The sequence below is a fragment of the Lithobates pipiens genome, unplaced genomic scaffold, assembly GCF_037356315.1.
Source record: "Lithobates pipiens isolate NorthernLeopardFrog02 unplaced genomic scaffold, aLitPip1_a1.2 Scaffold_8, whole genome shotgun sequence".
NCBI lineage: Eukaryota > Metazoa > Chordata > Amphibia > Anura > Ranidae > Lithobates > Lithobates pipiens.
Window position 1 is genome coordinate 577,152,393 of NW_027507903.1, and position 15,164 is coordinate 577,167,556.

Genomic DNA, 15,164 nt, shown 5'->3' on the forward strand with positions numbered 1-15,164 from the left:
TAGTAAGAACCTGGAAGGGCTGAAGTACCCAAGAGAATCCGGTCTCGTGGATATCGCCAAGCTGGCTGAAAGATCCGGGTATCCTATGAGTGTTCTTCAAGTTTAGTTTCCCTACGTGTTCTACAACAACATCTGTGGCAGAGACTTGTTCCTGAGTAAGCACCTTGTTGGCTGCTAGGCCTTGTGAGAGAGGGACTATCCAACTTGAGTGAACATCCAGTTGTGAATGGCTATTCTCTGGATGCAGTCAAAAGTAAGCAAGTTCTTCAACATTTTGACTTTGACACTTATGCCGCTTACACACGACCGGACTTTGAGGGACTAGGTCCGACGGTCTTTCCAAATGAACGGACTTGGCCACACACAATCACATCAAAGTCCGACGGATTTGAACGTGATGATGTACGACTGGACTAGAATACGGAAGTTCATAGCCAGTAGCCAATAGCTGCCCTAGTGTCGGTTTTTGTCCGTCGGACTAGCACACACACGGACGGATTTCTCGGTCCGGCGGAAAAATTTAACACATGTTCTATTTCTAAAGTCCGCTGGATTTTTGGCAAGCAAAGGTCCGATGGAGCCCACACAAGATCGAAATGTCCGACGGACTCGTTCCATCTGACCTTTGCTGTCAAAAAGTCAGTTCGTGTGTACGCGGCATAAGAGTACCTGAACTTCCTTTCCAACCCTCTGATCCCAATTTAAGAGACTGTTCATTGTCTACGTTTTGCAAATAAAATCCATTCAAGTGGATCTGTTGTCAGTCTCTCGAGTTACTGGGTCTTCTACCACGGGACACCCCTAGACGTGAAGCGAGTGGAACAGAAGGTAACAGTAAGCCCAATCAAACCAGCAGCTCCTTCAGGGGTAGTGCTACAAGTGCAACAGTGAGAAGAATAATGTGCAACACTGCATATAGAATGCAATGGTCAGAAAAATGTAATGTACAACAAAGCTCATTTAGTGCAAAAGCCAGGAGAATGTAATGTACAATATAGCATATAGAGTGCAGCAGTCAGAAGAATGTTAAGCACAACAAAGCTTATATAGTGCAGCAGCCAGGAAAATGTAATGTACAATACACAGTATAGCATGTAGTAGTTAGGCCAATGTAACTTACAACAAGGTGCAGCAGCCAAGAGAACAAAATTTACAATATAGAATAGAGTATAGAGTGCAGCAGTCTGAAGAATGTAATGTGCAACATGGCATATAGAGTTCAGCAGCCAGAAGAATGTAAGGCACAGCAATGCTTATACAGCGCAGTAGCCAGGAGAATGCAATGTACAATATAGAATATAGCGTGCAGTAGTCAGGCAATGTAACCTACAACAATTAAATATAGGGTGCCTCAGCCAAGAGAACAAAATGTACAATATAGCACATAGAGTGCAGCAGTCAGAATAATGTAATGTGCAACATGGCATATAGAGTGCAACGGTCAGGAAAATGTAATGTACAACAAAGCTTATTTAGTGCAAAAGCCAGGAGAATGTAATGTACAACATAGCCTATAGAGTGCAGCAGTCAGAAGAATGTAATGGGCAACATGGCATATAATGTGCAGCAGCCAGAGGAACGTTAAGCACAACAAAGCTTATATAGTGCAGCAGCCAGAAAAATGCAATGTACAACATAGCATATAGACCGCAGCTGTCAGAAGAATGTAATGTACAACAAAGCTTATGGGGTGCAGCAGTCAGAAGGATGTACCATACAACATAGTGTATAGATTGCAGAAGTCAGGAGTATAAAATGTACAACAGTGTGTACAGTCCAGTGGTCAGGAATATGTAGCATACAACATAGCAATCAGTGTAAGCAAATCATTTCTTCCCCCACTCCAAACCATTGATGCCCAGTGCCAATGCCCACCCTGAGTTATTGGTAGTAAATTATCTCCTTCACTTAAATCATTGGACGATGGTAATACATAATCCTGCACCTCACAAGATATGCATTTATTTGCATTCACTATTCAGTCAATGGGCCTGCTTAACTTGAGTAAGTGCAAAAATGGCAACATTCCTATTATCTGAAAGCAAGTCAGGCGGCAACACATAGGTGTGTATCAGCCAAGAAAGAACAATTGGGATTTCTACTTAAAAAAACATTTTCACTTATCTGTTAGGGAACAAAAATGTAGGCGATTGTGATTTACTGCAGGAAAACTGACAGATGTAAACTTTCCTTCAATGTTTGTAGTAGATCAGAGGGTGTCACATTCTGGGAGAGACATCTGAAGAGTACTCAGCACTGTGTTATTTTCCTTGCACTCAGTATTAATAGCATGTTTGTTTTCTTACAATGTCCACAATGACCCCAGTCTACGGGAGCAAATCTCCCTTCACTTCCCCTTTCACCTGCTCTGTAAACAATACAATGCAGGAAAGGGAAATTCACAGCCTTCCTGACTCCGCACAGCCCAGCACAGAACCAACTCGCGGGGATGTATAGTGGTTTACTACATATTTTTTATTTATTATTATAGTGGTCAGGAATTTTTCTGTCATGTAAAGATGAAACATTACACATGAATGTTTTGTATTTCATATCCAGCCAGTAGGTGGAAGCGTTGCTTAGCGTCTCTTTTAAAACAACCTGTTTACAGAGCTCAATAGCTCAAGATGAATCATAGTAGTGAATCCCCCAGGGGACCCAGTGCACATAGCCTGTTCAAATCTGTGCGGTGGTTGCTGAGCAGCATGGTCTCACCACTCCCCCGCCCCACAGCTTTCCAACCAGGCAGCTAGCATGGAGATGAATAGTTAGACAGGACTGACAGACAAAGCACACAAAGAAGAGGGGGCACAACTCCTGCACCTGCCTCCTCTAAAAGTTGCCATGCAGAACATCTAAAACCTTCCATCTAATTTGAGAGCCATGTGCCTCCTTTGTACTAAGAAGAAAAATTAGATTAGCAATACAGAAATGGGGGAAGGTGGCCAGAGAAGAGGTACAGAGAAAGGGGTACCTGAGGTGTAGGACTGGAGCATTACAGGTGTAGCCAGGGATGTTAGTGGTTAAAACATTTTCCATGCTTGGAAACTTTGCTCCTTGCCTGTGATATAAGGAGGATTAAAGAGGTTGTAACCCTTAAAAAAAAAAAATAAATAGATCCTGTTCCTTTAAAGCATGTTAACCCACATAGTGCTTGTGTGGTGTTATTTGTCTCATTCTATGTTGTAATATACCTGGTTAATCCTGCCTGTTCTTGTGTCCCACTTAGTGTGCTGACCACTGTAATCATGGCTGCTGATCCATGATACTGTGGTCAGTTTACATGCCTCTGTCATCCCACACCCCTCCCCCCCGCCCTGCCACTATTCTGTGCGGCAGTAAAGTTAGTGATCCCAATTACTGCCAGCCCCCCTGTAATAAAACGATATACTACACAGTATGTGTGTTTTTAGAATATTCAGCAGCTAAATACCTTTTTTCACATTACCAATGTGTGGTCATGTGACCACCCAGCTGATGTCAGATGGAAATCTCAGACCCCCCCTTCACTGTAGTCCTTAGATTGGGAAGGAGAGCAGTGGGCGGTCACATGATCTCACATTGGCGATGTAAAAAAGGGTATTTAGCTGCCTAATCAAAAAAATTAAAATAAAAAAAAAAATAAAACACAAACTGCGTAGTATATCTTATTTTTACAGAGGGGCTGGCAAGAATTGGGATCACTAACTTTACAACCACTTCAAATGCATTGCCTGCCATGCTGAGCTGCAGTGACCATTTTTTGGAAGACCATGAACAATGCTCAGCTATGGTGTGTCTTCAATGATGATGGTGGGTATTTTGTGTGAGCCGATAGGTATGCTGTATTGACTCTGATGGGCAGAAGGCAAACACAGAGAAAGGGGATATAGACAGCTGTGCATCCTGGGACAACAAGAGCCTGCTGGGAGGAATTGAAAATTGTAGGGGATGTAGTCCCCAAACAGGCTGAGCATGTGTTTCAGATTAGCAATGGAACTACACATTTCAGAATGTCTGGGGCTCTAGAGAGAGGAAACGGAAGATCTGTTTCCAGGCTCAAGGCAGAAATGGTGAAGACACTGTGGGTGGCAGACTGTGCTGCAGGCACAGAGACAATTTACATCAGAGACACAGAGAGGTGGAATAGTGGACATTTCATGGTAGGATCATTAGGGAGAACACCTTTGACAATGGCTGATGCAGCAATACAAAGAATTCAGGAGTTGGATGAGAGGAGCCCTTGCAGTTTTATCAATTTATTTGCTCTGTTTGAGATTCTTCCAATGCCAGGAAAAGAGGTTAACGAAAAGAACAACCAGACCTGCCTGCTATTTCAGAAAAGATAGAAAGTAGTAGTAGCTCTTGGCTTGTTTTGTTGTGCATGACTAAGCTGGAAAGGGGCACACAAAAACACAACTCCACAAGAACACACCAGCAGCTACTACGCTACTCTCTTTCAGACAAGTGTAGTAGTTGCATGAGTGTATTGCTGTGGCTTTGTATTTTTGTGAATGATAGCACACAGTGGTGACTGGTGTTTTATTTTGGGGGGGGGGGGGGGGGGGGGGGAACAACTAGTCGAAGGCACCCGTGATCTCGTGGTAATCCAGTACATACCCCATCTAGGTTCCGGGCAGGAAGCTCTGCGACGGGTGACAAGCAGGCATCTCCTCCTCCTCCTCCTTTGCATCACTGCTCCTCCTAGGCATCCAATAGGATCGCCTGTTCTTTCAGGGAATCAGGTGATGGGTCTCATGGCCAGCTTCCCGATTGGCCAGGAGGAAGCTCAGTGTGAGAATAGCCAATATTTATTCGCTATTCTCACACAACTGGGTGGGCTCCGAGCACAGTGCTCAGCTCCTCGGGCCCACCCTTTTTTGAAGCCTACTAGAACCTCTGGCTCTAATCACGTGATTAAACCCCCCATTGGAATCCATGTATTCAGTGCCCCAAATGTAGATTGGGGTCGGACGCATGGATGGGGGGGGGGGGGGGGCGCGTCCGTGCACCCTGCATTACTGGCCGCCACTGCTCCTCTTCAATGCGGTTATTCACATCAACACAAACCTACAGCTACTACAGTATTCTCTCATTCCTGAATAGCTGAAAGCTGGGTCGGGGGTCAGTCTTTTCTTTCATTACAAGCAAGTCTTGACAGTACAAGGAAGATGGCAGACAAAAGTAGACACTGCTAAGTACACATCCCTACAGTCACAAAGGTGGAAACATTATGCTTTGGGGCTGTTTATCTGCTAAAGGTATAGGCTGACTTTGCCACATTGAGGGGCCAGAACACTGAAGATGGCCCATGGATGGATCTTCCAGCATGACAATGGCCCAAAACATACCAACAAAGGAGTGGCTCAAGAAGAAGCACATTAAGGTCACGGAGTGGCCTATCCAGTCCTCAGACTTCGTATAGAAAATTTATGGAGGGAGCTGAAACTTCAAGTTACCAAGCGACAGCCAAGAAACCTTAAGGTTGTAGACAAAATGGCTAATTGAGCCCAATTTGGACATTTTCACTTAAGAGGAGGTCCGTTTAAAAAAAAAAAAAAAAAAAAAGTCAGCAGCTGCAAACACTGCAGCTGCTGACTTAATAAACACACTCACCTGTCCAGGGCGCCCGCTCTCGGGTCCCGGCGCCGCCATTCGTTGTAAGGGAAACAGGCAGTGGAGCCTGATGGCGTCATTGCCCGTTTCCTACTGCGCATGCGCGAGTCCCGCAGCTACTGCGCATGCGCGAGTCCCGCAGCGCTTTCTGAATGGGACGCGCTGTGTTCTGGAACACACAGTTCCCAGAACACAGCGCGACTCATTACCCAGAAGACGCCGCGACGAAGGGAGAAGACACAAGATCTCCGCGGAGGAGGAAGAGGAAGATTAGGAGAAAGTGCCTAGCAACAGGCATTTCTGGTAAGTAAAAAAAAAAATTTTTCTTCATTTTTTTTTTTTTTTATATTTTTTTGTAATTTTTAATATTTTTTCGTTTTCAGGGTGGCCCTCCACTTTAGGGGTGTACTCACTTTTGTTGCCAGCAGTTTAGACATTAATGGCTGTGTGTTGAGTTACTTTGAGGGGACTACAAATGTACACTGTTATACAAGCTGTACACTCACTACTTTACATTGTAGCAAAGTAGCATTTCTTTGGTGTTGTCACATGAAAATATATAATAAAATACTTTCAAAAACGTGAGGGGTGTACTCACTTTTGTGAGATACTGTATGTATCGTGTGTTTATTCTGGATTTTTGGTTGATATTCTGTCTCTATCATTTAAAATACACCTATGATAAACCCTACATTTCTTTGTATGTGGGCAAACGTACAAAATCTACAGGGGATCAAATCATTAATTTCCCCTCTGTGTGTGTGAAATTATATATACACATATATATACACATATACATACACATACACACACACGGTATCATACTGTACAGTGTGATCATTATCGGTGTATATATATATATATATATATATATATATATATATATATATATATATATATATATATATATATATATATATATATATATATATATATATATATATATATATACACACTCGGTATCATCACACTGTAATGATACCGAGTGTATATAATATATACACCGATAATGATCACACTGTACAGTATAATCATTATCGGTGTATATATACACTCGGTATCATTATACGGCGTGATCATTATCGGTGTATATATACTTGGTATAATTATACGGTACGATGTCCATCGTTGGTAGGAGCACACAGTGACCATTATGCGTACACACATACTCACCATTGTACTGTCAGTGATGTCACATAGCCACTTGTTTCCTACAAACAGAAGATTTACCATTTCCTGAAACGTGACCTAATTTTGTTATTCACCCGACACAGGAAAGATTATCTGATTCTATTTATATAAGGGCCAATTCTTCACATCCCACATAAAAAAAAAAAAAAAAAAACATATTTGTCCTCTCGGAGGGGACAATAAGATACATGGGAAAAAGTCCATCCCGGAGTCCCAATCAGCTAGTAAAATCCCAGACATCAGGACCAGTACATGGGAAGGATTAGGATGTTCTATTGCTTAATATTATAGAATTAAAGCACAAATCTCCTAAATCAGACACAGGAAGGTATAGCAGTGCATCTTATCTCTGTTATTCTATATGCGTATATGCTCTGTGACTCTTTGCATCCAGGAAAATCTGTCTGTAATTCCCTCTTCCAGCAAACACTTTCTAGATGTACAAGGCTGGTAGAGACATCCCCAAAAAGACTTGTAGTTGTAATTGCAGCGAAAGGAGGTTCTACAAAAGTATTGAATACAAATGCACGCCACACTTTTCAGATATTCATCAAGACATGGATGAGTGACTTTAGGGTAAAGGAACTTGACTAACCTGCACAGAGTCCTGTCCTCAACCCCCCATAAAACACCTTTGGGATGAATTTGAGTGGAGACTGCTAGCCAGGCCTTCTAGCCAACATCAGTGCCTGACCTCACAAATGCGCTTCTAGAAGAATGTTGAAACATTCCCATAGACACACTCCTAAACCTTGTGGACAGCTAAGTGACCAGAGGGCAATAAAATCAGGTGACTGAGCCACGGTTTTACTGCCCGCTAACAGAATTAGAACATGCAGCTGCTCAGGGCTGTACACATGCCGCAACCGCAATGCTTTCCTTCACAGCCATGGCAAAAATGTCAAAAGCGATACACTGATTTTGACATGTGGGACCAACGTGACATCATTCAATTCAATGGGGTCATACCGCAACCTCCCTGGAACCGGTTGTAATGCAGCATTTTGAGGGTTGAAATAAGCGTTTAAGAGCATTTTGCCTCCTCACCATCTGCCAAAGGCCTCAGAAAAGCAATCGACCGCACATCACTTTTCAGTGGAGTGGATACGTATGACACGTGTGAAAGAGCCCTAATAATTTCTTGTCCCACTGCCCAAGCCATGACCTTTGCTGGGTTAAAGAGATGGCAGCTGCCTGTAGTGACATAGGAGGAAAGCAGAGAAAAACGTAGAGCACCACAAGAGATGCTGGCAACCAATGCTCTCCTAATTATCAATTGCAGAAGATCTTTGAGCAAGTATTTTTTTCCGCCCAGTATAATTCAATGGCACAGTCAGGGGGACAGCCCAGTATTCATAAGTCAGCTTTTTCTTTTTATCTGTTTTACTACCTGACCTGCAGGTGTCACTGTTGTCATTTCTGTCTGGTAGGCTTAGCCCTACTTTTCTGTACATGTTCAATATCTGGTGCATGCCAATTAAAGTCATTGATGATTTGATTTGACAATTTAATATTAACAATACTGATATTACTACAGATCACATTACATGCATAAAATAATAGCATATATATATATATATATATACACACATACACACACACACACATATACACATACACACACACGCCACTTTATTAGGCACACCTGTTTAATTGCTTGGTAACACAAATTGCTAATCAGACAAACACATGGCAACTCAATGCATTTAGGCATCTAGACATAGTGAAGACAACTTGCTGAAGTTCGAACCGACCATCAGAATGGGGAAGAAAGGGGGAATTAAGAGACTGTGAACGCAGCATGGTTGTTGGTGCCAGACAGGCTGGTCTGAGTATTTCAAAAACTGCTGATCTACTGGGATTTTCACACAACCATCTGTAGGATTTACAGATAATGGTCAGAAAAAGATAAAATATCCAGTGAGCAGCAGTTGTGTGGAGGAAAATGCCTTGTTGATGTCAGAGGAGAATGGTCAGACTGATTTGTGATGATAGAAAGGCAACAGTAACTCAAATAACCCACTCAATACAACCTAGGTATGCAGAATACCATCTCTAAGTGCACAACACCTCAAACCAGATGGGCTACAGCAGCAGAAGACCACACCGGGTGCCACTCCTGTCCAATAAGAACAGAAAACTGAGGCTACAATTTGCACAGGCTCAACAAATTGGACAACAGAAAATGGAAAAATGTTCCCTGGTCTGAAGAGTCTCCATTTCAGCTGCGACGTTCAGATCAGGGTCAGAATTTGGTGTAAACAACATGAAAGCATGGATCCATCCTTCTTGGTATCAATGGTTCAGGCTGGTGGTGGTGTAATGGTGTGGGGGATATTTTCTTGGCACACTTTGGACCCTTTGATACCAAATGAGCATCGTTTAAACGCCACGACCTACCTGAGTATTGTTGCTGACCATGTCCATCCCTTTATGACTACAATGTCCCCATCTTCTGATGGCTACTTCCAGCAGGATAATGCGCCATGTCACAAAGATCAAATCATCTCACCACTGGTTTCTTATACATGACAATGAGGTCACTGTACTCCAATGGCCTCCACACTCACCAGATCTCAATCCAATAGAGCGCCTTTGGGAAGTGGTGGAACAGGATATTTGCATCATGGATGTGCAGCCGACAAATCTGAGTGATGCGATTATGTTAATATGGATCAAAATCTCTGAGGAATGTTTCCAACACCTTGTTGAATCTATGCCACACAGAATGAAGGCAGTTCTGAAGGCAAAAAGAAGTGCAACTCGGTATTAGCAAGGTGTACCTAATAAAGTGGCCGGTGAGTGTGTGTGTGTGTGTGTGTGTGTGTGTGTGTGTGTGTGTGTGTGTGTGTGTGTGTGTGTGTGTGTGTGTGTGTGTGTGTGTGTGTGTGTGTGTGTGTGTGTGTGTGTGTGTGTGTGTGTGTGTGTGTGTGTATAATTTTATATATATATATATATATATATATATATATATATATATATATATATATAAATCACCATCCCAGTGTCTCAGAAAAAAACAGCAATCCATTCATCTGTGTTTCAGATAGATTTCATGGATTTCACGCAGGGTAATGTTGAACCAAACAATGCTCCTCAAATGTCCTCTGTGCTTTTTTTTTCTTGCTTATCCTGAAACATTAAACACTAGTAAATGCTATAGGCACAGTGGATGGGTGGCATTTAAGGTGCACTACAATAGTAGTCAATGGAGGCAATTGCAAAGCTTCAACACCTACCGGACTCTGAGGACAGTGTAAGTTTTGCTTCACCATGATATGTGGCAATTCAAACATATGCATGTGCACAGCCCTATCTTCTCTCCATGCTAAGGCAAATCCAAACCACCTGTTTTTGTTGCCTGTGTAAACAATGCCATATTAACTATTTATTAAGCACTAAGTTAACCACTTGCTTACTGGGCACTTAAACACCCTTCCTGACCAGACCAATTTTCAGCTTTCGGTGCTCTCACACTTTGAATGACAATTACTCAGTCATGCAACACTGTACCCAAATTAATTTTTTGTCCTTTTTTTCCCACAAATAGAGCTTTCTTTTGGTGGTATTTGATCACCTCTGGGGTTTTTATTTTTTGCGCTATAAATGAAAAAAGACCGAAAATTTTGAAAAAAAAACGCATATTTCTTTGTTTCTGTGACCGAATTATGCAAATTATAAATTTTTCTTCATAAATTTTGGCCACAATTTATACTGCTACATATCTTTGGTAAAAATAACCCAAATTAGTGGATAATATTTGGTCTTTGTGAAAGTTAGAGAGTCGACAAGCTGTGGTGCGAATCGCACAAAAATTGATCACATCTGATGTACTGGTGGACTATCTCGCTTCTTGTGACCCGAACAAGTCAGGAAAGTACAAATACCCCCCAAATGACCCCTTTTTGGAAAGTAGACATTCCAAGGTATTTAGTAAGAGGCATGGTGAGGTTTTTGATGTTGTCATTTTTTTTCCCACAATTCTTTGCAAAATTAAGATTTTTCCTTTTTTTTCTTTTTTTCCACAAAATTGTCGTTGTAATAGGTTATTTCTCTCACATGGCACGTGTATACCACAAATGATACCCCCAAAAAAATTCTGCTACTCCTCCTGAGTATTACAATACCACATGTGTGGGACTTTTTCACAGCCTGGCCACACAGAGAGGCCCAACATGCAGGGAGCGCCATCATAAATTACACATCTAACTTGTTGACTACTTATTACACTTTTGAAGGCCCTGGAGCACCAGGACAATGACACGTGACACTGATGACAGATGGCACTGATACGTGGCAATGATGACACTAATATGTGGCACTGATGACAGATGGCACTAATACGTGGCACTAATACGTGCCACTGATGACAGATGGCACTAATACGTGGCACCGATGACGCATGACACTGATGACAGATGGCACTGATAAGTGGCATTGATGACACGTGACACTGACAACAGATGGCACGTGACGCTGATACGTGGCATTGATGACAAATGGCACTGATACGTGGCACTGATGACAGATGGCACTAATATGTGGCACTGATGACAGATGGCACTATGTGGCACTGATGACACGTGGCACTGGGGACAAATGGCACTGACAACAGGTGGCACTGGGGACAGATAGCACTAACAGGTGGCACTGGGGGCAGGTAGCACTGGGGCGGATGGCACTGGGGTAGGATGGCACTGGGGTGGATGGCACTGGGGCAGGATGGCACTGGGGGAGGATGGCACTTTTTTTTTACTTTTTTTTTTTTTTTTTTTTACACTTACGGCCGCTGCAGCCGTTCATCTCTCCCCTCTCACACGCTGTCTGTGTGAGGAGGGAGAGCGGCGCTGAGAGATGATCTCATATGTTTACATATGAGATCATCTCACATTGGACACGCCGATCTCGCTGTAAACGATCGCTGTGATTGGCCGTTTACAGCGATCTGTGTTTGCCTGTCTCCGGGGGACACGGCAAACACAGAACTTCCCCGATGTGCAGCGGCGCGCATTGCGGAAGTAAAAAACAGGACGTCCAGGGACGGCCTCCCAGACGAAAGCGCCTGCTCTACGGCCATCATTTGGCTATAGGGCGGGCACGAAGAGGTTAACTTTTAAAAAAAATATATATAATTAAGTGAGGACATCACTAAAATGTAAATATGCGTATGGTGTAGGGAGGTTATTAGGGAACACCTTTTAGGAAAATCTTTCCTCCAGTGCCCGGCAGTGACAACCTGTCATTGTGTTGTCCCCCTGGCAGTATCTCAGATGTGTGCCTGCTGTCGAGTCAGTGGAGTCAGTGAAGGTTGAGTATCCACTTGCCGATCGCAATGCGTATCTATAAGTTGTGGTTTGCCAGGGGTTATGGCTGAAGCTGTCAGCCATAACCAGTGTTTTTTTTTTTCAGCCATCTAATGAAAGCGGTCCAAGTGGCTAATTAGAATTAGAATACAATAGCTGGCACAAAAGATTTTAGTCCACACTGTTTGGCGTGGATGGAGGAACCAATTCGATTAGTATGTCCAGCCCAACAGCAAAAATGAAGGAATCTTCTCTGCCGGCTTATGGATTTAGTGCCTGAATACATATTCAGGCAGTCACTTTTTGGCTGCCCAACTCAGCCGATTTTTAGATAGACTTTTGCTGAGTTGGGTGGTGTGGTTGGGCCACCACTCTGCTCCAATTTTGGCTGATTCAGTGGGAATCAGCCAACATTTGAACCATCTTTGGCCAGCATTAGGCCCCATACACACTATTAGATTTTATGCAGATTTTTGTCTTCAGATTCACCAAAACCATATAATATGCGGTCAAACCTTAAGAGTTTCAGTTTGTATGTAATCAGGCAGGCCCTTGCACTACATGGTTTTAGTAAACCTGAAGACAAAAATCTGCCGAAAATCGAATAGTGTGTATGGGGCCTTAGCATAGGACAGTGTTAAACCCCCAGACAGGTTTTATTTCTATCGGTTTGCCCTCTGGGAGGATTCGTTCTCTCTATTCATCCTGGTGACCATTGTCATGGGCAAAGAAACTGATAGAAACTGCCAGTCGGGTAGTTATCTTTCATCTGTTAAGGAACCCTGCCATGGTAGCAAAAATTCTTACAAGAAGGTGCCGCGCAAGAGAAGAGAATACTTTTAGGATTTATTTTGTTTCTCTGACTGGATCACCCTAATGTTAACTGCTGGCAGGGCTGGTGCAAGGATTTTTGACACCCTAGGTGAAACCTCATTTTGCCGCCCCCCTGGCTCCACCCCTGACTCCACCCCCTTTCCCCTGCCCATGTATACCCCACCTTTTTTAATGAAGCACCTGTCAATGCAGCCTCACCAGCGCCCATCAATGCAGCCTCACCAGCGCCCATCAATGCAGCCTACCAACGCCCATCAATGTAGCCTACCAATGCTCTTCAATGCAGCCTACCAGTGCCCATCAATGAATGTTTACTTGCTTCCATTCATTCGGGAGTCGGGCTGCACCTCTGACACTATGTGCGAAGGTGGCTGCCTGCTGATGCTGAGACTTAGTTGCTTGCTGCAGAGAGAAGAGAGTAGGAACACCAATGGCCCGGCGCCCCTAGGCAGAAGTGCGCCCTAGGCGGCTGTCTAGTTTTCCTAGTGGTAGCACCGGCCCTGACTGCTGGCCATTTACAGTGCAGCTTACAGTAGCCTCAGGAAAGATGTAATGCTTTTTGAAACAGTATGAAGTCCACCCTGTATACTAGCAGAATCTGAGAAAATAGGTGTAGGAGCAAGTGAAAAGGATGTGGGTCTTTTATAATTTTTTGAGGGGATGAAAATGTCACTTCATCATAAAACAATGCTCAACCTGATAATATCTCAACTAACATAATCACAGACAATTGTTTTACTTGAATCATCTCCAAAGACTCTTGTGAGTCACACAGCCCTGTTATATTGGTTGTACTCTTTGCCCTTGTACACACGGTCGGACATTCTGACAACCAAATCCGTTGGATTTTGTCCGACTGATTTTGTCCAAAACTGTTGCATACACACGGTCGGACAAAGTTGTCGGAAAATCCGATCGTGCAGAACGTGATGAAGTAATTTCGTTACGATGGGACTACGTTCAGGCTAGTAGCCAATAGCTTTGGTCTAGGAATTTGATCTGAGCATGCGTGGCACTATGTCCGATCGGAATTCTCTACACACAATCGGACAAAGTCCGATCGGAAGATGTTATCGGAAAATTTTATAGCCGAGCTGGAAAACTTGGTCCGTCAGAGTAGTCCAATGGAGCCCACACACGGTCGGATTATCCAACACGGTCCTATCAGACATTGTCCATCGGAATATCCAACCATGTGTACAAGGGCTTACCCTAAGTCTTACATGATAATCCATATAATGGTGACATCTAACCTATCTTATAACAATATTTCCTGATACAAAGAATATCCAGCATGCATAAAAATTCTATTTATTTTAGACCTAGACAGATATACATTGGTATACAGTTTACATTACAAAGTCTTGTCATAGCTCAGGCAAGGGATCCAACACATATCATAACTGTGGCAAGCAAAGCTTTACCTGCAACACCTGGGTGATTATTGGGGTGAGAAGTAGCTCACAGGGCTTCAGTTTAGACATTAAATGAAGACATGTAAATACCAATAAGAAGGCAATGCTGTATCTCACAATACATTCGAGGTGGGCTTTTTGGTTCTTCTGTATCTCCTTACCATGACCTTAATGGTTGTACCCAAAAGCTCTGCACCATAGAGCCAGTATAGCCATATCTTGCACTGATAAGACTTGGTTCACAATTCTGTGACCCTAAAGTGGTGTGACTTCCAGCATTGTGACTTTGATATTTTGCAACTTTGGCTTAATCTTTAAAAATAATAAATTGTAGGATGCTAACATACAAGCTGGATCAGTTCCTCATTGTCAAGAACATCCCTAGGTCTCCTGGAAGCCTGCACTGAGAGCACATCTAGGTGTACAATGTTCTGGCTAGGTAGAAAATGTGCTTTGGGATGAGATTTTGAGCTGCATGGATTGTCTGGCCCACAAGCACAGGGCCGGGACAAGGGGTGGGCAGGAGGGAAAGCTGCCCTGGGCACTGTCGTATCATGTGATATGGGGGGCACCACAAGGACGCTGTGGGGATTTGTGTTGAGAAGGGGGTAAGAATTGTTCTAGGAGGGAAAATTTGGGAGGTGTGCTAGGAGTGGTGATTTGGGGGGATTTGTGTTGGGAAGAAGAGGGATGGGAGAAGAGGATTTGTGCTATAAGGGCAGATTTTGTGAGTTTGTCCTATAAAAGTAATATCGTAGCGTGGCAATATTCTTTTTTTTGGGGGGGGGCGCAATTTGTCAGGTTTGCCCTGGGCTTTGTATGGCCT

General features: G+C 43.3%; 1 protein-coding gene across 2 annotated transcripts in view; it reads right to left on the reverse strand.

Annotated features, from left to right (window-relative positions):
- Positions 1 to 15,164, reverse strand: part of LOC143961081 (sphingosine 1-phosphate receptor 1-like) — a 46,131-nt gene that overhangs the window by 14,638 nt on the left and 16,329 nt on the right. The window contains exon 1 of one of the 2 annotated variants that reach the window (XM_077470232.1): positions 10,026 to 10,115. The exons of the other annotated variant lie outside the window; for it this stretch is intronic. The gene's annotated coding sequence lies outside the window, so the exon portion shown is untranslated. Of the gene's footprint in view, positions 1 to 10,025; positions 10,116 to 15,164 lie in introns of those variants that run through there. 2 annotated transcript variants of the gene reach the window in all.